Source organism: Ranitomeya imitator, chromosome 7 (genome assembly GCF_032444005.1).
Source record: "Ranitomeya imitator isolate aRanImi1 chromosome 7, aRanImi1.pri, whole genome shotgun sequence".
NCBI lineage: Eukaryota > Metazoa > Chordata > Amphibia > Anura > Dendrobatidae > Ranitomeya > Ranitomeya imitator.
The window spans coordinates 42068641-42094710 of record NC_091288.1 but is presented as its reverse complement, the minus strand read 5'-3'; the positions used below and the strand labels follow the sequence as shown (position 1 = coordinate 42094710).

At 43.7% G+C, this 26070-nt stretch overlaps 1 protein-coding gene across 3 annotated transcripts in view; it reads left to right on the top strand.

Annotated features, from left to right (window-relative positions):
- The window catches only part of TLK1 (tousled like kinase 1), a 289858-nt gene that overhangs the window by 22378 nt on the left and 241410 nt on the right, over nt 1–26070 (top strand). Inside the window, exon 1 of one of the 3 annotated variants that reach the window (XM_069733129.1) lies at nt 1018–1115. The exons of the other annotated variants lie outside the window; for them this stretch is intronic. The gene's annotated coding sequence lies outside the window, so the exon portion shown is untranslated. Of the gene's footprint in view, nt 1–1017; nt 1116–26070 lie in introns of those variants that run through there. 3 annotated transcript variants of the gene reach the window in all.

Below are 26070 nucleotides of genomic sequence, written 5' to 3'. Positions count from 1 at the left end.
GCAACATTTCTCCGTTGATTCCTATTATCCGTTGATTCATTTTGACGTAGTTGGAATAAGTCTTTGTAAAAGTACAAAAATGTATCGATAGTCTGGCTATATTGATGGGTAACAAGGCCAGTTTTAGTTTTAATTTGGTGGATAAAAGTACGGGATTGACGTTTTTTAATCAAGGAAATCATAAGTTTAGAAGCTTTATCACCATGAGCAAAGATCCTATTCTTCCAAGAGATGTATTGTTTGGAAGAATGCTTGTTTAAGAGATCTTTGAGGGATTGTCGTTTCTCCGTAAGTTGAATAAGGGTGGCTTGTGTCAACTCTTTGTTGTGGAGAGCATCCAAGGCGACTATGTCACTGTATAGAGACTGCATTTCCTGCTTCCATTGCTTGTTCAGATAGGAAGCTATTGAAATGAATACACCCCAAATTGTGGCCTTGTGTGCCTCCCACAAAACAGTGGGATTTACCTCTGGGTTAGAATTGACTTTGAAAAATTCTTGGAGAGATTCACGTATTCGGGTTTCTATGTCCTCACGTTGTAGCAATGATTCATTTAGCCGCCACGTTCTAAAATGAGAATAGGGCTTATGGAATTCCAGATTCACCAATACTATAGAATGATCAGAGTGGAGGGAGGGGATTATTTCGGCTCTTAAGGTAGTAGGTAAAATAGATCTAGAGGCCAGAATGTAATCTAAGCGGTGGTAAGAATTATGTGGGTGGGAATAGTAAGTGAAATAGATATCTGAAGGGTGCTGATATCTCCAGACATCAATTAATTCTAAGGAATGGAGGAGAGTTTTAAGTCGGGCCAAATCTCTCAAAGAGATAGAACTTTTTTTTGTTGACTTGTCTAGGAGGGGATCTAGTACCAAATTTAAATCTCCAATGATAACTACTCTTTCTGTAGAAACTTCCTGAAGAAGAAGCCATGAGCTTCGAAACGCGTTGAATAAACCACCTGAACATCTTATAACTATATCTGGATCCATCATTTGTTGCAGCAGCACGGATTTTATCCTCATTCATCTGTTATAACAGTTATGAGAGGTCGCAGCGCCGACCTGTGGATCTGCAGCAGCTGACAACTACACGCTTTTACTGTGTATCACCAGGTGAGCAGTTCTCTCATAATTAATTAGAAACAATCCTGGGCATAAGACCCTATTTGCGCTTTTTTTGTCTCCTACCTTTCTATTCTTGAAAAGAACGTAATTTAGTAAAGGCCTTGCGCAGCCAAGTGAAATGGTGTTTGTTGGGAGCATACAGGCTGCCTAGAGTCACCAAATTACCAGCTATTAGACCTTTAATAAAGACCTTCGTGATCACATAAGTAGCTCAGAAGAAGAAAGGGGATACCAGTCTAGCCAAAGCTATTGAGACTCCTCTTGAGCCTTTCTGAGGGGAACTAGCATGATACCATCTATCGAAGAAGCATTTCTCGAAGGGATTTTATCTGTGGTGGAGTGGGTTTCTTGTAATAATAAGATATCGTACCCTGATTTTTTGAATAGATTTAAAGTTTGTGACCTGGGGATTGGGGAGTTGAGACCATGAACGTTGTGAGAGACAATCTGGAAAGACTTAAGGTTTGACGTCATGGCGGGTGTAGGAAAGGATGCTTCATATGGGAGAAAGAATCATCCATTGGATCTAGGGAAGAAAGGAGACATACAAGAAGAGGAGGGAGCAGAAAAGAGAGGTAGTTAGAGAAAAGGAAAAGGGGATAGATAGAGTCTACCTTAGGGATTGAAAGAGAACTGAGAACTTTTGGCTGCAGTAACCTCATCCAAAGTATATTACGCGGGGAAGGAGAAGAGAATCGAACAGGGAAGTAAAGGGATGCAATAAAAGAAAGATAAAAAGAAAACAAGATTATAATCTGTAGTTAATAATGACAACAGCACTACACAACTATATGTTGCAATAGTCTGACAGGAACCAAAAAACATGAGATAGAATAAACATTTAAAGATCATGAGATGCGTGCGAATCCTCAACCTGCCGGGTCATCATCATCAGCTCTCAATGTTGTAGCTTTGGAAGATCTACGTCTCGCCCGTGAGGACCTTGAGGAGGGCGAGTCTTGCCACGGAGATGGGAGCGAGAGAGATTTCAAGCGGTGAGCATCACAAGATGTCTCCAAGATTGGTAGTTGGTCCAAATGGATCTCCAGCTCCTTGCAGATGTCTTTAATGTCCGACGTAGACTTTATGAGGAATCTCCTGTCTTAAGCTGAGATGGACAGACCGAATGGGTACAGGTAGTGTTTTTGTTGAAGTATCGAAGTGAGAAGTTTTAAGAGACGCCGTTTGTACAGTGTAGAAGCCGAGAGATACTGGTAGGTTTGGACTGGAGTACTATCGTGGGCGATCAAGTCAGCATCTCTGGCTCTTTTTAGTAAGAGATCTTTGGTTCTGAAATCTAAAAACGGCAGAGAACGTCACAAGGCGGCTCATCTGGTTTTGGCTTGGGTCTTAGAGCTCTGTGAAATCTCACTATTTCCAGCTCTGTTTCGTCAGTGGGGACCATAATGGCTCGGAAAATTTCGGTGACTGTTGTTGAGAGAGCTTCAGGTAGAACCGATTCAGGGATACCTTTTAACCTTAATTTGTTTCTCCTTTCCCTGTTCTCATGATCTTCTAGAATGGTATAAATTCGATTGATATGGTCCTCCTGCTGTTTGTGGTAGGTAACAGAGGAGTTAGAGCATTGGATGATCTCTGGGTAGATTCAACAGTCTCAACAGACCTAGTGACCTGAGTACCTTTGTCTAGATCCTCAGGATCTCCGTCACTCTCTAGAGCAGATTCTGTATGGTCCTCCAGAGCATTCTCAAATGAGCGAGAGCGTTTGAAGAGTTTCCTTGTTTCTTTAGGAATTTATCCATGTCAGCTTGAGATCCTGGTCTAATGGATTTGGAGCTCGATCTGGTCTGCTTATGGGAGGATTTAACCTTTGTGAGCAAGTTGTGCAGTTACCGTATATACTTGAGTATAAGCCGAGATTTTCAGCCCAAATTTTTGGGCTGAAAGTGCTCCTCTCGGCTTATACTCGAGTCAAGGTGGGTGGCAGGGTCGGCGGGTGAGGGGGAGAGGGCACTGAGGTATACTTACCTAGTCCCAGCGATCCTGGCGCTGTCCCTGCCGTACCACGGTCTTCGGTGCTGCAGTTCTTCCCCTCTCCAGCGGTCACGTGGGACCGCTCATTAGAAAAATGAATAGGCGGCTCCACCTCCCATAGGGGTGGAGCCGCGTATTCATTTCTCTAATCAGCGGTGCCGGTGACCGCTGATAGAGGAAGAGGCTGCGGCACCGAAGACCAGCTGTGACAGGCAGAGTGAGCGTCAGGATCGCTGGGACCAGGTAAGTATTTTATATTCACCTGTCCGCGTTCCAGCCGCCGGGCGTCGCTCCATCTTCCCGGCGCCTCCATCTTCCCGGCGCCTCCATCTTCCCGGCGTCTGCGCTCTGACTGTTCAGGTCAGAGGGCGCGATGACGCATATAGTGTGCGCGGCGCCCTCTGCCTGATCAGTCAGAGCAGAGACGCCGGGAAGATGGAGGCGCCGGGACTGGACGCCGGGAGCTGCAAGCAAGAGAGGTGAGTATGTGTTTTTTTTTTTTTTATTTCAGCAGCAGCAGCGGCGGCGGCACAGATTTATGTGGAGCATCTATGGGACAAAATGAACGGTGCAGAGCAGATATGGGGCACAGATATGGGACAAAATGAACGGTGCAGAGCAGATATGGGGCACAGATATGGGACAATAATGAACGGTGCCGAGCAAAGTATGGGGCACAGCTATGGGGCAGTATGAACGGTGCAGAGCACAGTATGGGGCAGAGCTATGGGACAAAATGAACGGTGCAGAGCATATATGGGGCACAGATATGGGGCAGTAATGAACGGTGCAGAGCCTATATGGGGCACAGATATGGGGCAATAATGAACGGTGCAGAGCATATATGGGGCACAGATATGGGGCAATAATGAACGGTGCAGAGCACAGTATGGGGCACAGCTATGGGACAAAATGAACGGTGCAGAGCACTATATGGGGCACAGCTATGGGAGAAAATGAATGGTGCAGAGCACTATATGGCACAGCTATGGGGAAATAATGATCTATTTTTATTTTTGAAATTCACCGGTAAATGCTGCATTTCCACCCTAGGCTTATACTCGAGTCAATAAGTTTTCCCAGTTTTTTGTGGCAAAATTAGGGGGGTAGGCTTATACTCGGGTCAGCTTATACTCGAGTATATACGGGTAATAAAAAATTCCCTCAATTCTCCTCAGAGTCCCCTGGATAGATGGTTACATCTTGTGTAGCATTATAGAGTAAAGTTAATGTTTCTCCCAAATTAGGGCAGAAAAAAGGAGTGTTGCAACCAAAAAGTGCATCAAGTCCCCCGATGAAAAAAGAAGGCAGTCAGAATATCCTAGGGGGTAAAAGAAACAAAATAGCTCCAGGCAGGGGTTACTGCAGGCCAAACAACAGAGTCCGGGGCCCAGGGGATTATCGTGGAGAAGGGCGCTGGATCCCAGCAAGTGTTCAAGGCAGGGGAACGAGAGGCACCAGAAGTCCCAGCGAGCCCCCACACGCCGCCTGCTACAAGGACGATAGCTGCTCCTATCAGCGCTTCTGGGCCTAAAGTCCTACTCCTTCAGTAACGCCGCAGCAAACCAGGCCGCACAACAAGACCGCGGCCCAACCGGAAGTTTTATGGAACATGTTCAATGTAGGTTAAAATTGACCTGGTAATATGATTCTTCAGGTCACTACGAGTAGGCAGATATCAAATATGTATAATTTGTTTTTTTTTTGAGTGGTGAAAAAACCCCCATAAATTTGTTACAAATAAATAAATGATAAATAATCTTTATTTTTATATAGCGCTAACATATTCCGCAGCGCTTTACAGGTTGCACACATTATCGTTGCTGTCCCCGTTGGGGCTCACAATCTAATCTCTCTATCAGTATGTCTTTGGAATGTGGGAGGAAACCGGAGTACCCGGAGGAAACCCACGCAAACACGGAGAGAACATACAAGCTCTTTGCAGATGTTGTCCTTAGTGGGGCTTGAACCCAGGACTCCAGCGCTGCAAGGCTGCTGTGCTATCCACTGCGCCACTTTGCTGCCCACAAATTTTTTTTTCTTTTTTTTTTTTGCTTTTGTCGCCACTTTCCAAGTCCCATTTCATTTGTTGGGATCTGGGGCTGGTTGTTGGTTTATTTTTTTGCTCCCTGATACCATTTCGGGGTACATATGATGTTTTGATTTCCTCTTATTGTATTTTAGCGCAATGTTGCAGCGATCAAAAAGAATGTAATCCTAGTGTTTTGATTTTTTTTCTCTGCCGTTTACCGGTCTGATTAATTTACTTTATATTTTGATAGGTCGGACATTTCTGAGTGCAGTGATACCAAGTATGTTTTTTTAATTGTTTTTTTAATTGATTTATTTTTAATGAGGTAAATGGGGGGGGCGTTTGAATTTTAAAAAAAATATTTTTAGAAACTTTTTTTTCCTTAATCTTTTTGCTGTATTTAATAAGCCCCTTGGGAGATTTGAAGCAGCAATTGTTTGATCGTTTGTGCTACAATTAGCAGGGATAAAGCATGTGAGCTCGCATTAAATTCAGGGACATGTATGTCAAAGGTTGTGAAGGGGTTAACGAATGACATATAAATGGTTTATTAGGCTAATTTCGCACTTGCCTTGCAAGTTCTGTCATTTTTACAGTTGAAGCAAATGCACAGCATGGTGCAATATATTTTTATACAGCATCTCGACAGAAACCAAACACACCTCACTATAGTTAAATTATTTAACTCATAAGGTAATCGCCCTAAAGTGAAAAATATAAAAAATCTAGAATTGCAGTTTTTCAGATGTTGCAAGTTTCCCGTCACATAAAAATACTATAAAAATCAATCTTATATTCAACTAATCCCACACAAATCCGCATAGGAAGAACGAAGAGATCCCAAAAAATAAAAACCAAATGTTTATTAATACAGTAATTTAAAAACATACAATAAAAAAGCAAAATAACCGTAGGCGCCCACCAACAGACCGCAGCCAGGAATAAGATATGATAAAGAGATGGTATTTACCTTTCATACAGTGGCGTCCCCTCACCCCGACGCGCGTTTCGCCTCCTGCTTCTTCCGGAAGTGGGCGCTTGATGTTAGGGATCCTGATTCTCACGGGTATTATCATTGCTATTTCTGCCTTGGGAGATTACTATTGGTCTCATTTTGTATTGAAGCTCGTATATGGGGAGTGGAATCTGAGATCATTAAGTGATACTCCTATATGGTCAACTTTATAAATATTACTATGACTAGTTAGTTTATATTTGGCCACTGTGCCAGTTATCAGTATTATGCCACTTTAGTAAGTATTAGGATTTCTAGTAACTAATATATATCAGACACACTCAGCATATATGCCCTAGTGTTTATTGGTTACCCAACAGTTACTGCCTATATCTTTATATTTCTGAGTATGATTTTTTGATTCTGTACCTTGTCCTGTGGGGTCCGCTACGGTTATTTTGCTTTTTTATTGTATGTTTTTAAATTACTGTATTAATAAACATTTGGTTTTTATTTTTTGGGATCTCTTCGTTCTTCCTATGCGGATTTGTGTGGGATTAGTTAAATATAGTATCTTGAAGTGCCCTACTAGATGGTATCTCAGACATTGGTTGTAATAAAAATCAATCTATATATCTTTATGCACACCAACACACCAATTGATGTCAATGAAAAGGATTGCTCACAATGCAAAAAAAATAGGATATATACAGTACATAGGAAATGGTGTAACAAAGCACATTTTTTAGCAAACTCCTGCATTTTTGTAACTATGAAAACAAAATCCCCAAATCAATGGTGGAATTTTAATTTCTGTTTTTGTTTGTCATCACACTTTGAATTGTTTTCCAGGACATTATTTAGTTAAAAGGGATTCCCAACTCCAAGATCCTTTCCCAATATGTAGTAGGTGTAATAATAATAATAATAATAATAATAATATTAGCTAATACCTCCAATTAGAAATGTAGTATAGTTTTTCTGATTCACTATGTATCTTTCCTCATGTGCAGACATTGCAGGACCTCCGGTATCCATGGCTACAACCACTATTATAGTGACAGTAGGATAGCTAGTTGCTAGTAACCATGGATACCTAAGGTCCTGCAATGCTTGCACATGAAGAAAGAGACATAGCGAATCATAAAAACTATACTACATTTCTAATTGGAGGTATTAGCTAATATTATTATTATTATTATTACATCTACTACATATTGGGATAGGATCTTGGAGATGGGAATACCCCTTTAAGTGAATGGCGTCATTTAAAACTACAACTTATTCCATAGAACTATGCTCCCATATGGCTATATCAACAAAAATAAAATGCTGTGGATCTTGACTGAAGTAGTGAATAAAAAAAAAATACTGAACCAGTGAAGATAAGCATGCAACCCCAGTATTAATTTGTGTTTTGTTTTTATTAACAATGTCAATTTGATTCAAGTTTGGATTTATTTTCTAGAGGATTGTACCTGTAAATCACCTTGTCGGCCACCTTTCGAGTCTTTTTTTTTAATATATAACTTAACTCCTTTCTGCCATATGACGTACTTTTTTTTTTTTTAATATATAACTTAACTCCTTTCTGCCATATGACGTACTATTCCGTCGAGATGACCTGGGACTTAATTCCCAGGGACGGGATAGTACGTCATTGGCGATCAGGCGCGCTCACGGGGGAAGCGCAGCCGATCGCCTTCAGGTGTCAGCCAGGGGTGGATTAAGGCCAGGGCCCCGGGCTGTTCAGACACTGTGGCCCCCCCCCCCCCCCCGGGTCATGTGACGGGGGTCTTGTGACGGGGGTCATGTGACGGGGGTCATGATATACCCGAACCAGAATATTCCAGAAAAATGGCCGGGCCCTACTCTACTGTAACCTATTAAATATTTGGTAGAATCTGCAATACAATTTAGGTATATTTTGACCAATAATATCACATACAAGGAACAAATACCACCGCAACATGACCAGACCACAAATTACAACCACAGTGATCGAATAATATCACATACAAGGAACAAATACCACCGCACCATGTCAAGACCACATATTACCACCACTTGGTGACCAAATATCACATACAAGGGACAAATACCACAACACCATTTCCAGACCACATACCGTATATACTTGAGTATAAGCCGACCCGAGTATAAGCCGACCCCCCTAATTTTGCCACAAAAAACTGGGAAAACTTATTGACTCGAGTATAAGCCTAGGGTGGAAATGCAGCAGCTACCGGTGAATTTCAAAAATAAAAATAGATCATTATTTCCCCATAGCTGTGCCATACAGTGCTCTGCACCGTTCATATTTCCCCATAGCTGTGCCCCATATACAGTGCTCTGCACCGTTCATTGTGCCCCATAGCTGTGCCCCATATACGGTGCTCTGCACCGTTCATTGTGCCCCATAGCTGTGCCCCATATACGGTGCTCTGCACCGTTCACTGTGCCCAATAGATGTGCCATATACAGTGCTCCGCACCGTTCACTGTGCCCCATAGATGTGCCATATACGGTGCTCTGCACCGTTCACTGTGCCCCATAGATGTGCCATATACGGTGCCCTGCACCGTTCACTGTGCCCCATAGATGTGCCATATACGGTGCTCTGCACCGTTCACTGTGCCCCATAGATGTGCCATATACGGTGCCCTGCACCGTTCACTGTGCCCCATAGATGTGCCATATACGGTGCCCTGCACCGTTCACTGTGCCCCATAGATGTGCCATATACGGTGCTCTGCACCGTTCACTGTGCCCCATAGATGCTCCACATAAATCTCTGCCGCCGCCGCTGCTGCTGCTGCAAAAAAAAAAAAACACATACTCACCTCCCTTGATTGCAGCTCCCGGCGTCTCGTTCCGGCGCCTCCATCTTCCCGGCGTCTCTGCACTGACTGATCAGGCAGAGGGCGCCGCGCACACTATATGCGTCATCGCGCCCCCTGCCTGAACAGTCAGAGCGCAGACGCCGGGAAGATGGAGGCGCCGGCCGGGAAGATGGAGCGACGCTCGGCGGCTGGAACGAGGACAGGTGAATATGCTATACTTATCTAGTCCTGGCGATCCTCGCGCTGTCCCTCTGCCTGGTCTTCGGTGCCGCAGCTTCTTTCTCTATCAGCGGTCACCGGCACCGCTGATTAGAGGAATGAATAGGCGGCTCCGCCCCTATGGGAGGTGGAGCCGCTTATTCATTTCTGTAATGAGCGGTCCCACGTGACTGCTGAAGACGGGAAGAAGCTGCAGCACAGAAGACCGTGGGACGGCAGGGACAGCGCGAGGATCGCTGGGACTAGGTAAGTATACCTCAGCGCCCTCACCCCCTCACCCGCCGACCCTGCCACCCACCTTGACTCGAGTATAAGCCGAGAGGGGCACTTTCAGCCCAAAATTTTGGGCTGAAAATCTCGGCTTATACTCGAGTATATACCGTATTACCACCACATAGTGACTGAATACTACAATACTGATCAGTAAAAAACAACAACACAATACTATCACCATAAGTGCCAGTATTCACAGGAGATCTGTACTTAGTATGCAGTGTCTGTGTAGAGGTAATACAGAGATCACTGGTGACATTATACACAGGACCTCTATATAGTATACAGTGTATAGTGTCAGTGTATAGGTAACACTGACTCACCAGTGACGTCTCTAGGTGAAGTCTTTCATCCAGCACAGACCGCCATCATTTCTTCCAGCCAGGACTCGTTTCTGCAGGAAATAACACAGTTATCTCGAGCTCCGCTTGTAGAACACATTACTTAATTTTTCACAACTTCTACATTACACCACATGAAGAAAAAAAGGCGATATAGTGTCACTCTGCACAGTAACAGGACCGACCCCCATTTAAAACAGTATCCTCAAAAAATAAAATAAATACATCACTGCAGTAATAATATCCCTTAATTAGCCCCTATGGTAATAATATTCCACATCCTGGCCCCGTGTGTCTCATTCCTGGCTCCAGCCATATGTTCTCGCATCCTGCCCTCATGAGTATCCATTCTACCCCATATGATCTCCACATCCTGCCCCATATGTCTCCATCGTATCCATCCTGCCCCATGACCCAATCCCACCCCATGTCTTTCATTCTGCCCCGTGTCTCCAATCATGCCCCGTGTCTACATTCTGCCCATGCCTCCAGTCCTGCCCCCAGTGTGTCCAGCAATCTGCCCCAGTATGTCCAGCATATTGCCCCAGTGTCCAGCAATCTGCCCCAGTGTCTCCAGCATATTGCCCCCAGTGTGTCCAGCATTGCCCCCAGTGTGTCCAGCATTGCCCCCAGACAGTGTGTCCAGCAATCTGCCCCAGTGTGTCCAGCAATCTGCCCCAGTGTGTCCAGCATATTACCCCCAGTGTGTCCAGCAATCTGCCCCAGTATGTCCAGCATAGTGCCTGTGTGTCCAGCATATTGCCTCCAGACAGTGTGTCCAGCAATCTGCCCCAGTGCATCCAGCATTGCCCCCAGACAGTGTGTCCAGAATATTACCAACCGTGTCCAGCAATCTGCCCCAGTATGTCCAGCATTTCCCCCAGTGTCTCCAGCATTGCCCCAGTGTCTCCAGCAATCTGTCCCAGTGTCCTCCAGCCATCTGCCCCAGTGTCCTCCAGCCATCTGCCCCAGTGTCCTCCAGCCATCTGCCCCAGTGTCCTCCAGCCATCTGCCCCAGTGTCCTCCAGCCATCTGCCCCAGTGTCCTCCAGCCATCTGCCCCAGTGTCCTCCAGCCATCTGCCCCAGTGTCCTCCAGCCTTGCCCTCAGTGTGTCCACCGTTATAAAAAAAGCAAAAAAAAAAAACAAGCAGTCTCATCACCTGTCCGCGCTCCAGGCGGCGAGCTCCCTGCAGCAGAGCACACTCGCCGGCGACTGACAATGACGTCAGACGCCGGCGACGTGTGCGCCTGCGGCCGACATCAGCCGCCAGCCTCCAATTAGCTGGCGGCTGTTGTTAACTATTGACGTGCGGGAGCGCGCCCGCACGTCAATAGGAAACCGCCGCAGCGCTGCAAGGGGCCCGGTGAGCAGATGAGAAGGGGCCCGATGCGGGCCCCCTCTCTCTGCCCACCGGGTACGGCGGGGGGGCACATAAATGCCGGCGGCGCCATTCACAGATGATTATCAGAGGGTCAATCTGTGCGGTAGCCCAGGGCCCCCCCAGACCACTGGGCCCTGGGCTACCGCCCATATTGACCCTCTGATAATCCGCCCCTGGTGTCAGCTGATTATCACGGACCATTCTCTGCACATTAACTCCCGGAACACTGCGATCAAACATGATCGCAGCGAGTCGGCAGTATAGGGAAGCATCGCGCTTGGAGGGGGCTCCCTGCGTGCTTCCCTGAGACCCTCGGAACAATGCAATGTGATCGCGTTGTTCCGATCGTCTCCTCCTTGCAGGCCCCGGTTCCAAGATGGCCGCAGGGCTCCTTCCGGGTTCTACAGGGAGATGGCTTGCAAGCGCCTGCTGAGAGCAGGTGCCGGCAATCCTCCAGCACTGCCTGTCAGATCGCTAATCTGACACAGTGCTTTGCAAAGTGCCAGATCAGCGATCTGATACTATACAACCATGTCTCACCCTGTGACAGAGTAAAAAAGTTAAAAAAATATATTTACACGTGTAAAAAATAAAATAAAATAATAATTTCTAAATAAAGAAAAAAAATATTGTTGCAATAAATACATTTCTTTGTCTAAATAATAAGAAAACAATAAAAGTACACAGATTTAGTATCGCCGCGTCCGTAACGACCCGACCTATAAAACTGTCCCGCTAGTTAACCCCTTCAGTGAACACCGTAAAAAAAGGGCAAAAAAAGCTTTATTATCATACCGCCGAACAAAAGTAGAGTAACACGCAATCAAAAAGATGGATATAAATAAACATGGTACCGCTGAAAACGTCATCTTGTCCCGCAAAAAACGAGGCATCATACAGCATCATCAGCAAAAAAATAAAAAAGTTATAGTCCTTAGAATAAAGCGTTGCAAAAATAATTATTTTTTATATAAAATAGTCTTTATCGTATGAAAGCACCAAAACATAAAACAATGATATAAATGAGGTATCACTGTAATCGTACTGACCCGAAGAATTAAACTGCTTTATCAATTTTACCAAACTTGGTACGGTATAAACGCCCCCCCAAAAAAAGAAATTAATGAATAGCTGGTTTTTCTTCATTCTACCTCACAAAAATCGGAATAAAAAGCGATCAAAAAATGTCACGTGCCCGAAAACGGTACCAATAAAAATGTCAACTCGTCCTGCAAAAAACAAGACTTCACATGACTGTTGGTCAAAATATGGAAAAATTATAGCTCTCAAAATGTGGAGACGTAAAAACTATTTTTTGCAATAAAAAGAGTCTATTGGTGTGTGACAGCTGCCAATCATAAAAATCTGCTAAAAAACCCTCTATAAAAGTAAATCAAATCCCCCTTCATCACCCCCTTAATTAGGGAAAAATAATACAATTTAAAAAAGTACCGTATTTTTCGGACTATAAGACGCACTGGACTATAAGACGCACCCAGGTTTTAGAGGTGGAAAATAGGGAAAAAATATTTGTAGCAAAAAAAAAAAGTGGTAAAATTTAATAACATACTATATGTGGTGTTGTTATATATAATAGTATGTTATTATAGTGGAAGCTCCGGGTAGAAGATGGTGCTGCTGGACCAGTGTGGTGTCTGTAAAGTACTAGATAAAGACGCTGGAGGTTGAGTATAAGAATGGGGGCACAGGGCTTATATTTAAAGCACCACTCCAGCACTGAAAATAACACTGGAGTGCTGCTTTAAGATCCCATTGGGAGAACTATAACTCCCAGCATGTCATGCAGATCCTATGGCATGCTGGGAGTTATAGTTCACCACAGGAGTGGCAGAGTGCTTTATTGTGTGTTGTAAAGACTAACCTTTTAATTGTGGCAGCCAGCCAGCCACTGTGGTGAGGTGAAAAGCTGGAGCATCCCATGACTGCACACAGAGCCCTCCCTGCCTCTCCACAGCACAAGTCATAAGAGGAAGCCAGCAGATTCTAGTGGGGAGTCTGAAGGACCTGTGATGACATCAGAAGAGGGAGGGCTCTGCCGCACACTTCATGACATTAGACAGGTCGTTAAGCCTCAGCATCCAGCACAGCCAGGCAGGTACGCAGCAATCTCCCCTGGCCCCCTGCTCCTGCCCCATCTCCCAGACACACAGATCTCCCCAGCTCCTGCAGGAATCCAGCGCTGGGGAAACCATGTGTGTTTCAGTTAAGGACTAGTCATTTGCTGCTCCCCGCTCACTGCTCAGGCTGACAGGTGGGCGGGGAAGCGGCTAATGAATATTCACTGCACTTTAATCATTGGGACCATGTGGTTTCCCCTGCACTGGATTTTGGCAGCAGGGACATTTTTCTGCCTCCTGCAAGTGGGATCACAGTGCGATCCCACTAGCTGCTGCCCCCCTTCCCACATGCTACATTCCTTCCATGGGACGCACCCACACTTTCCTTCCAAATTTGGAGGAAAAAAGTGCGTCTTATGGTCGGAAAAATACTGTATTTATTTCCATTTTCCCATTAGGGTTGGGGCTACAGTTAGGGTTGGGGCTAAAGTTAGGGTTAAGGTTGGGGCTAAAGTTAGGGTTAGGGTTTGGATTACATTTACGGTTGGGATTAGGGTTAGGATTAGAGTTGGGTGTGTCAGGGTTAGGGGTGTGGTTAGGGTTATGGTGGGATTAGGGTTAGGGGTGTGTTTAGGGTTGGGATTAGGGTTAGGGGTGTGTTGGGGTTAGGGTTTCAGTTAGAATTGGGGGGTTTCCACTGTTTAGGCACATTAGGGGCTCTGCAAACGCCACATGGCATCCGATCTCAGTTCCGACCAATTCTGCGTTGATAGAGTAAAACAGCGCTCCTTCCCTTCCGAGCTCTCCCGTGCACCCAAACGATGGTCCCCCCCCCACATAATGGCTATGAGCGTACTCAGGACAAATTGGACAACAACTTTTGGGGTCCAATTTCTCCTGTTACCCTTGGGAAAATACAAACCTGGGGGCTAAAGATAATTTTTGTGGGAAAAACAGAATTTGTATTTTCACGGCTCTGCGTTATAAACTGAAGTGAAACACTTGGGGGTTCAAAGTTCTCACCAGACATCTAGATAAGGCTACGTTCAGACTAGCGTTGTGCGCCGCTGTGTCGGCGACACAACGCACGCAAAAACGCTGCGTTTTGCGACGCTTGCGCCGTTTTTTGCTGAAAATCGGACACAAGAAAAATGCAACTTGTTGCGTTTTCTTGGTCCGACGCTTGCGGCAAAAAAGACGTATGGTTCGCAAAACGCAACAAACAAAAACGCATGCGTCCCCCATGTTAAACATAGGGGCGCATGACGCGTGCGTCGCCGCTGCGTCGCCCGACGCTAACCCGACGCACACTAGCACAACGCTAGTCTGAACGTAGCCTAAGTTCCTTAGGGGGTCTACTTTCCAAAATGGTGTCACTTGTGGGGGGTTTCAATGTTTAGGCACATCAGGGGCTCTCCAAATGCGACATGGCGTCCCATCTCAATTCCAGCCAATTTTGCATTGACAAGTCAAACGGCGCTCCTTCCCTTCCGAGCTCTGCCGTGCGCCCAAACAATGGTGTCACACTTGGTTATTTTCTATCATCTAGACCCCTCAAAGTGACTTCAAATGAGATGTGGTCCCTAAAAAAAAAATTGTGTTGTAAAAATGAGAAATTGCTGGTAAACATTTAACCCTTATAACTCTCTAACAAAAAAAATTTTTGGTTCTAAAATTGTGCTGATGTAAAATAGACATGTGGGAAATGTTACTTATTAAATATTTTGTGTGACACATCTCTGTGATTTAAGGGCTTAAAAATTAAAAGTTGGAAAATTGCAAAATTTTTGCGAAATCTCCGTTTTTCACAAATAAACACAGGTAATATCACAGAAATTTTACCACTATCCTGAAGTACAATATGTCAGGAGAAAACAGTGTCAGAATCACCGGGATCCGTTGAAGTGTTCCAGAGTTATAACCTCATAAACGGACAGTGGTCAGAATTGTAAAAATTGGCCCGGTCAGTAACGTGCAAACCTCCGTTGGGGGTTAAGGGGTTAAATGCATGCAATCGGGACTAAAAATCACTTTAGTAGTTCAGTTTCATTAAATAATTTGCTTAGTTGGCTTCCTATAGCGCCACTTCAAAGTTGAATGTGCAGGGAAACAAAAGTCCTGTAAAAACTCAAAGGTCCAACATTTTTAATGAATCCCACTTGCAAAATATTTTAACCTCAAATACAGGCAAATAGGTAAAAATCATCCCTGAAAGTGGACAACCCCTTTAAGTAGTATTTTTGGCCCTTCTATAGGATCGTTTATCAATCTCGTTATATCGGAGAACCCCTGTAACTACATAACATATTTTATTACAATTATATTACGGGAATTGCTCGTTCCCTAATGTTTTTATCTATATAAGAGGGACCCAAGAAATAGCAGAAGCATGTCTGATATGGGTGTAATTTAATTTGGATGATAAATATATGATGACGTAAATTTCGTATGTTTTTGTCCTTCCTATAAATGTAAGAATTAAGAGATTATCATTTTCAGATTTATAGGCCTGGCCTAATAACATATCCACTTGTAAAACTGTGATTTCAGGTTTGCTTAAAAAACTAGTGGAGCAGAAAGTCTTGTCGCCAAACATTCCCATACTTTTATGAGGCTACATTGTGTATGTGTGTATGTGTGTATATGTGTATATATATGTATACATGTATATACATACATACATACATACATACATACATACATACATACACACATACATACATGCAGTGGGGCAAAAAAGTATTTAGTCAGTCAGCAATAGTGCAAGCTCCACCACTTAAAAAGATGAGAGGCGTCTGTAATTTACATCATAGGTAGACCTCAACTATGGGAGACAAACTGAGAAAAAAAAATCCAGAAAATCACATTGTCTGTTTTTTTAACATTTTATTTGCATATTATGGTGGAAAATAAGTATTTGGTCAGAAACAAAATTTCATCTCAATACTTTGTAATATATCCTTTGTTGGCAATGACAGAGGTCAAACGTTTTCTGTAAGTCTTCACAAGGTTGCCACACACTGTTGTTGGTATGTTGGCCCATTCCTCCATGCAGATCTCCTCTAGAGCAGTGATGTTTTTGGCTTTTCGCTTGGCAACACGGACTTTCAACTCCCTCCAAAGGTTTTTTATAGGGTTGAGATCTGGAGACTGGCTAGGCCACTCCAGGACCTTGAAATGCTTCTTACGAAGCCACTCCTTCGTTGCCCTGGCGGTGTGCTTTGGATCATTGTCATGTTGAAAGACCCAGCCACGTTTCATCTTCAATGCCCTTGCTGATGGAAGGAGGTTTGCACTCAAAATCTCACGATACATGGCCCCATTCATTCTTTCATGTACCCGGATTAGTCGTCCTGGCCCCTTTGCAGAGAAACAGCCCCAAAGCATGATGTTTCCACCACCATGCTCTACAGTAGGTATGGTGTTTGATGGATGCAACTCAGTATTCTTTTTCCTCCAAACACGACAAGTTGTGTTTCTACCAAACAGTTCCAGTTTGGTTTCATCAGACCATAGGACATTCTCCCAAAACTCCTCTGGATCATCCAAATGCTCTCTAGCAAACTTCAGACGGGCCCGGACGTGTACTGGCTTAAGCAGTGGGACACGTCTGGCACTGCAGGATCTGAGTCCATGGTGGCGTAGTGTGTTACTTATGGTAGGCCTTGTTACATTGGTCCCAGCTCTCTGCAGTTCATTCACTAGGTCCCCCCGCGTGGTTCTGGGATTTTTGCTCACCGTTCTTGTGATCATTCTGACCCCACGGGGTGGGATTTTGCGTGGAGCCCCAGATCGAGGGAGATTATCAGTGGTCTTGTATGTCTTCCATTTTCTAATTATTGCTCCCACTGTTGATTTCTTCACTCCAAGCTGGTTGGCTATTGCAGATTCAGTCTTCCCAGCCTGGTGCAGGGCTACAATTTTGTTTCTGGTGTCCTTTGACAGCTCTTTGGTCTTCACCATAGTGGAGTTTGGAGTCAGACTGTTTGAGGGTGTGCACAGGTGTCTTTTTATACTGATAACAAGTTTAAACAGGTGCCATTACTACAGGTAATGAGTGGAGGAAAGAGGAGACTCTTAACCCCTTAGCGACCGCCGATACGCCTTTTAACGGCGGCCGCTAAGGGTACTTAAACCACAGCGCCGTTAATTAACGGCGCTGTGGAAAAAGTCCATAGCGCCCCCCAGAGGCCGATTTTCTCCGGGGTCTCGGCTGCCGGGGGTAGCCGAGACCCCAGAGAACATGATTCGGGGGTTTTTTAACCCACCCCGCATTTGCGATCGCCGGTAATTAACCGTTTACCGGCGATCGCAAAAAAAAAAAAAAAAAAGCGATCTCTTTTTAATTTCTCTGTCCTCCGATGTGATCGCACATCGGAGGACAGAGAAAAGGGGTCCCAGGTGGCCCCCCAATACTCACCTAGCTCCCCCGATGCTCCTCGTGTCTCCCGGTGGGCGCCGCCATCTTCAAAATGGCGGGCGCATGCGCAGTGCGCCCGCCAGCCGGCACCGGGAGAATCTTTGGGGTCTCGGCTGCCGGGGGTAGCCGAGACCCCAAAGAGCATGATCGGGGTCGGTATTACCGACCCCTGTTTTGCGATCGCCGGTAATTAACTGTTTACCGGCGACCGCAAAAAAAAAAAAAAAAAAAAGTAAAGTGTAATTCTCTGTCCTCTGATGTGATCGCACATCAGAGGACAGAGAAATAGGGGGATTCGGGGACCCTAGCATACTCACCTAGGTCCCTGGATCCTCTTGCTGCTCCTCCTGGCCGCCGGCAGAAGAACATGGCGGACGCATGCCCAGTGCGCCCGCCATCTGTCTCCATCTGCCGGCCGGCAGGAGAACAGCAGTTGGGGCTAAAATTTAGGGGTAGGGGTAGGGTTATGGGTAGGGTTAGGGGTAGGGTTAGGGTTAGGGCTAGGGTTGGGGCTAAATTTAGGGTTAGGGTTGGGGCTAAATTTAGGGTTAGGGTTGGGGCTAAACTTAGGGTTAGGCTTCTTTCACACTTACGTCGGTACGGGGCCGTCGCAATGCGTCGGCCCGACATACCGACGCACGTTGTGAAAATTGTGCACAACGTGGGCAGCAGCTGTAGTTTTTCAACGCATCCGCTGCCCAATCTATGTCCTGGGGAGGAGGGGGCGGAGTTACGGCCACGCATGCGCGGTCAGAAATGGCGGATGCGACGTACAAAAAAACGTTTCATTGAACGTTTTTTTGTGCCGACGCTCCGCCAAAACACAACTGATCCAGTGCACGACGGACGCGACGTGTGGCCATCCGTCACGATCCGTCGGCAAAACAAGTCTATGGGCAAGAAACGCATCCTGCGGGCACATTTGCAGGATCCGTTTCTTGTCCAAAACGACGGATTGCGACGGATGCCAAACGACGCAAGTGTGAAAGTAGCCTTAGGGCTAGGGTTAGGGTTGGGGCTAAAATTAGGGCTAGGGTTGGGGCTAAAGTTAGGGTTAGAGCTGGGATTAGGGTTAGGGTTTGGATTAGGGTTGGTATTAGGGTTAGGGTTGGCATTAGGGTTAGGTTTGGGATTAGGGTTAAGGTTAGGGTTGTGATTAGGGGTGTATTGGGATTAGGGTTAGGTTTGAGGTTAGGGTTGAGATTAGGATTAGGGGTGTGTTGGATTTAGGGTTTTGATTAGGGTTATGGTTAGGGTTGACATTAGGGTTGTTTTGGGGTAAGGGTTGTGATTATGGTTAGGGTTAGTGATTAGGATTATGGATTAGGGTTAGGGGTGTGTTGGGGTTAGGGTTGGAGCTAGAATTGGGGGGTTTCCACTGTTTAGGTACATCAGGGGGTCTCCAAACACGACAGCCAATTTTGCGCTCAAAAAGTCAAATGGTGCTCCCTCCCTTCTGAGCTCTGCCGTGCGCCCAAACAGTGGGTTACCCCCACATATGGGGCATCAGCGTACTCGGGATAAATTGGACAACAACTTCTGGGGTCCAATTTCTCTTGTTACCCTTGTGAAAATAAAAACTTGGGGGCTACAAAATCTTTTTTTGTGAAAAAAAAAATATTTTTTATTTTCACGACTCTGCATTCTAAACTTCTGTGAAGCACTTGGGCATTCAAAGTTCTCACCACACATCTAGAGAAGTTCCTTGGGGGGTCTAGTTTCCAAAATGGGGTCACTTGTGGGGGGTTTCCACTGTTTAGGTACATCAGGGGCTCTGCAATCGCAACATAATGCCCACAGACCATTCTATCAAAGTCTGCATTCCAAAAAGGCGCTCCTTCCCTTCCGAGCTCTGCCGTGCGCCCAAACAGTGGTTTACCTCCACATATATGGCGCATCAGCGTACTCGGGATAAATTGGACAACAACTATTGCAGTCCAATTTCTCCTGTTACCCTTGTGAAAATAAAAACTTGGGGGCTACAATATCTTTTTTGTGGAAAAAAAAATATTTTTTATTTTCACGACTCTGCATTCTAAACATCTGTGAAGCACTTGGGCATTCAAAGTTCTCACCACACATCTAGATAAGTTCCTTGGGGGGTCTAGTTTCCAAAATGGGGTCACTTGTGGAGGGTTTCTACTGGTTAGGTACATCAGGGGCTCAGCAAACGCAACATAATACCCGCAGACCATTCTATCAAAGTCTGCATTCCAAAACGGCGCTCCTTCCTTCCGAGCTCTGCCGTGTGCCCAAACAGTGGTTTACCCCCACATATGGGGTACCAGCATACTCAGGACAAATTGGACAACAACTTTTGGGGTCCAAATTCTCTTGTTACCCTTGTGAAAATAAAAACTTGGGGGCTAAAAAATCTTTTTTGTGGAAAAAAAAAAATATTTTTTATTTTCACGGCTCTGCATTATAAACTTCTGTGAAGCACTTGGGCATTCAAGGTTCTCACCACACATCTAGATAAGTTCCATGGGGGGTCTAGTTTCCAAAATGGGGTCACTTGTGGGGGATTTCTACTGTTTAGGCACATCAGGGGCTCTCCAAACGCGACATGGCGTCCGATCTCAATTCCAGCCAATTCTACATTGAAAAAGTAAAAAGGCACTCCTTCTCTTCCAAGCTCTGCGGTGCGCCCTAACAGTTGTTTACCCCCACATATTGGGTATCAGCGTACTCAGGAGAAATTGCACAACAACTTTTGTGGTCTAATTTCTCCTGTTACCCTTGTGAAAATAAAAATTTGTGGGCAAAAAGATCATTTTTGTAGAAAAAATGCGATTTTTTTTTTTTCACGGCTCTACGTTATAAACTTCTGTGAAGCACATGGGGGTTCAAAGTGCTCGCCACACATCTAGATAAGTTCCTTAAGGGGTCTAGTTTCCAAAATGGTGTCACTTGTGGGGGGTTTCCACTGTTTAGGCACATCAGGGGCTCTCTAAACGTGACATGGCGTCCGATCTCAATTCCAGCCAATTCTGCATTGAAAAAGTCAAACGGCGCTCCTTCACTTCTAAGTTCTGCGGTGCACCCTAACAGTGGTTTACCCCCACATATGGGGTATTGTCGTATTCAGGAGAAATTGCATAACAAAATTTATGGTTACATTTCTGTTTTTACACTTGTGAAAATAAAAAAAATGGTTCTGAATTAAGATGTTTGCAAAAAAAAGTTAAATGTTCATTTTTTCCTTCAACATTGTTTCAGTTCCTGTGAAGCACGTAAAGGGTTAATAAACTTCTTGAATGTGGTTTTGAGAACCTTGAGGGGTGTAGTTTTTAGAATCGTGTCACACTTCATTATTTTCTATCATATAGACCCCTCTAAATGACTTCAAATGTGATGTGGTCCCTAAAAAAAAATGGTGTTGTAAAAATGAGAAATTGCTGGTCAACTTTTAACCCTTATAACTCCCTAACAAAAAAAAATTTTGTTTCCAAAATTGTGCTGATGTAAAGTAGACATGTGGGAAATGTTATTTATTAACTATTTTTCGTGACATATCTCTCTGATTTAAGGACATAAAAAAACAAAGTTTGAAAATTGCAAAATTTTAAAAATTTTCACCATATTTCCGTTTTTTTCATAAATAATCGCAAGTAATATCTAAGAAATGTTACCACTAACATGAAGTACAATATGTCACGAAAAAGCAATCTCAGAATCAGCGGGATCCGTTGAAGCGTTCCAGAGTTATAACCTCATAAAGTGACAGTGGTCAGAATTGCAAAAATTGGCCTGGTCATTAAGTACCAAATTGGCTCTGTCACTAAGGGGTTAAAGAAGGAGTTACAGGTCTGTGAGAGCCAGAAATCTTGATTGTTTGTTTCTGACCAAATACTTATTTTCCACCATAATATGCAAATAAAATGTTAAAAAAACAGACAATGTGATTTTCTGGATTTTTTTTTCTCAGTTTGTCTCCCATAGTTGAGGTCTACCTATGATGTAAATTAGAGACGCCTCTCATCTTTTTAAGTGGTGGAGCTTGCACTATTGCTGACTGACTAAATATTTTTTTTGCCCCACTGTATATATATATATATATATATATATATATATATATATATATATATATATATATATATATATATATATATATATATATATATATATATATATATATATTCTATAAAAAGCAAAAAGGGTGCGTCCTGCCACTGATCTGTCACACTGCTATCTAAATGCAGACCGTAATGGAGAAAGCAAACCTTCTGCACACAAGAAAGAAAGCGGGATGTGTAAAGTGTGGCAGGGTGTTGTGGTTTGGCCCTTGCAATAATATACTGCCCTATACACAGTCTACAGACTGTTAGATTTTCTGCAGTTACTGAGCTCAGCCAACTGAATGCTGTTTTCTCAAACTGTGTTGTTTTTGTAGTTTTTTTTAAGCAAAGTTGAAATGATCATTTACCCTGTCCCTGTTTTGCAGTGTACATTGCAGCAGGTTGGTGGATGCTGTAATGTGCCGTACTATCATGGCACACTGAAGGTGTTGGCACTGTGCCCGCGGAATCACTTTAAACGGCCATCTGACACTGCTCTGATCCAAGGCGTTTAATGCTGATTGCGTACAATGTTGACTGTATGATCTACCCGGGTTTACAGAGGGATGAGGGTCCCTTTGTGATACCAACTGCTTTCGCGGACATGACATGGCCGTCTGAGACCTAAATATGGCAGGGTCTAATAGGCTGCGTCCTAGCTTTACATTAATCGCTCGGTCAGACAAATGTAGTTACGGTCCGAGTGCAATCTGTCAAAGCATCGGATCGCAGTTGGACCAATGTTATTCTACGGGGCCATGCACAAGTCAGATTTTGTTTCCTCGAACCCAATAGTCAAAGGAAAAAATTGCAGCATGCACCATTTGCCGGGCTGAATAGTGAAGATGGTGACATTTTTTATTTATTTTTTTTTTATTTTCTTCATCCAAGATAAATGGATCCTACGCTGAACAAAGTGTGATTAGCATAACCGGACCAGTTTTCTCGGATGGAGAACATACAGTCATCTGCACCTGCCCTAACGGATGTAATATGCTAAATACAAAAATGTTATTATATGGGCAGTGAGATGATTTCATGTTCAACCCATTATTTTGACTTCGAAAAAAATAAAAAATACATTAAAATTCCCACCCTCCACCATAAGTCCTTCTGAATTCATGCAAAAAATATATTCCGCATACTCTCTCGTGTCACGGTGCTATTATGGTCTCTGAAAAATCCCATTACCGGTAAGTAATTTCATCTTTTTGTCATTCCTTCTCCCAAAAACTATGGTAAGTAAAAAAGGACTAAAAAAAATTCAGCAGTACGGTACTCCAAAATGGTACCAATAAAAATAGTCGCCGCAAAATTATTGATAAAAAAAAAAAAGTGTCTTTGAATTCAGAGGCACAGAAACAAATTATTTTCCAACATTTTTATTTTGCAAAAAGATGGAAATAAAAATAAAATCATACATTTAGTAACAATGACCTGATCGTTATTCTGTGATTTCTACGGTATGGCAGACCATGTAATAAAGCAGAAACAAGAACAAGACTGTCTTTATTCAAAAAAGTACTAAAGGTCGTATAATACTTTTTATATACAACAACTTTTTGTGGGACAAGTTTACAATTAAAAGTTATTATACCAAAAAGGTAAGACTGCCTTTAGAGCGTGGCACTGACTTCTGGCTCGTAAAGGGATCCTGTGCAAAGGAAACCTCCCAACGACTACGTGCACACAGCGATTTTAAACTTGGGTTAACTCGACTGTTTCAAGGAAACTCAAAGGAGCGTTTTTGTTTTTTTTGGGTTTTGTTATGATTTTTGTAAAGTCTTTTTATTCCTTTTCTTGCCTGTTTTTTTCACTCTGTCGAACAGTGAAGCTTTTTTTTTTTTATTAAGCAAAAGGGAAAATACTCAAAAAAATACATCTGGTAGTCTTCCAAGCTTCTTTTGAGCATTCCCAGAAGAAAAAGCCAAAAGAATGGTCAGTTTGCTTCTTTTAACCATTTGGCAGTGTTAGAAACCTGAAGGGGTTAAAGGGAATCCGTTGGCACGTTTTTGCTATTTAATTTGTGAGCAATATAATGTGGTTCCAGGGATGTGTCACTTATTAGGCTGTGTGCTGTAGTTTCCATACAGTCCTGAGTTTTATCAGCAGTAAATTATCAATAGAGGACTAGGTGACATGTGTCTAAAGACATCCAAAAAGCCAGAACATGTGCATAGCAAGTCATTTTTACATAGACATGCATATATTGATTTTTTTCTACTTTTTTGATAGGTTTTTCCAGACAGTTTTTGCTGCGGAATCCGCCTGAAAAAGACATCGTGTGCACATAGCCCATGACCTACCTGGGCACATTGAGTGTTTTATTTTTTTTTTTGTAAGATTGTGTGCAACCTTAATTTTCATTTTTTGGCAGTCATAATATTTTTTTTAGTCTGTGAATTTACAAATAATTTGTTCAGAATTTAAGGACAACTTTATAAAATCTTGTTGCTTTTTTAAATTTTCAATATTTTTTTTTATTAGTCTACATGCAGGTGTGTATATAAAAAGCAGGACCACATGGTAATAATCAAATTGGGAGGTGAGAAGAGCCAGCTAAACTTTGGGGCTAATAATAACCCTTATATTTCTAATATTGAAGAGTCAATTAAGAATCTGAACTTTGTACTTGTCCACAATGGCCATGGGGTTCAGTTACGGGGGGATAACCTCGCTAGCCTCCTTTTAGCTAGACCCAGAGAAGTTGACTATATGATGTGTACCCCTATCTGCAAAGGACCAGATTAGGACTCGTCTGAGAAAACATCTTTGTCTTCCTCACTACTTAATTGAAAACATGACACATAGTCTGGTCTCTTGCTTTATGGGATTATTGCTTCTAGGCAAAAACACGAAAAGCAAATACTAAATACTACATACACAGCAGTAAGACGTAAAACGTCAACTGGAGGAGGAGTGACATAAAAAATGGAGGTTTGTTACAATGTATCGGGCAAGACAATAAGGATTTGTACTTTGATGCTCCACACCCTTTTTGTCTGCTCGTAATAATAACCTCTTAATGTTAATCTGCTGTCTTGGGATATGTAAGGCGAGGGTGTATACAAGTCCTACAGCTCCCACTTATAATTATGTCTAAGATCTATCATTCACTAGGTCACCTTCTTAACATGTATGACGTCACGTTTAAAGCAGTTGCTAAAAACCAGAATAATCCATAAAATTGTTTGCGAGCGGGCGTAACCTAATTGGCGGAAGCCTTTAATTTATTGTTTTCCATATTCTGTATAGAGTAAAGTTGGAACTGAACGACTTTCAACAATTAAATATTAGATATTAAACACTGGTTAAGGTAAGGTTTTGCAATGCAAAAAAGGTCACATTATTACAAAGTATTTTTTATTATTGCTGATCATTTATTACTGGGAAAACTCCTTTTTAAAGATAAAATAAATATAATACCCCTATTGTTTTTAGGTTGAATTTACAATTTTTCCTCCAAAAGCAAAGAAAAAAGATGATTTTTTTCAGCACTGTGTTGAATTCGATATTTAGACGTTTCTTGTCATTGTGTCTGTTTTAACCCCTTCCCTACATGTGACGCCACGTAAGCGTCATGAAAGTCGGTGCCAATCCGACCTATGACGCCTATGTGGCCTCATGGAGGGATCGCGTCCCTGCAGATCGTGTGAAAGGGTTAACTCCAATTTCACCCGATCTGCAGGGACAGGGGGAGTGGTACTTCAGCCCGGGGAGAAGGCTTCACCCCCCCCCCCCCCCCGTGGCTACGATTGCTGTGATTGGCTGTTGAAAGTGAAACAGCTAATGAGAGCGATTTGTAATATTTCACCTATGAAAACTGGTGAAATATTCCAATCCAGCCATGGCCGATGCTGCAATATCATCGGCCATGGCTGGAAACCCTGATCTGCCCACCGCCACCGATCTCTGCCCCAGTCCTCCGTCCTGTGCTCCGCTCCCCTCCGTCGTCCTGTCTTCTCCCCCGTCCTGTCCGCTTCCTCCCCCCGTGCTCCGATCTCCCCCCCTCATACTTACCGAGCCTCCCGGTGTCCGTCCGTCTTCTCCATGGGCGCCGCTATCTTCCAAAACGGCGGGCGCATGCACAGTGCACCCGCCGATTCGGCCGGCAGATTCGTTCCAGGTACATATTGATCACTGTGATAAAACCTCTCACGGTGATCAAAATAAAAAAAATAGTAAATGAACCCCTTCCTTTATCACCCCCATAGGTAGGGACAATAATAAAATAAAGAAAATATTTTTTTTCCCACTAGGGTTAGAGTTAGGGCTAGGGTTAGTGTTAGAGCTAGGGTTAGGGTTAGAATCAGGCTATGTGCACACGGTGCGGATTTGGCTGCAGA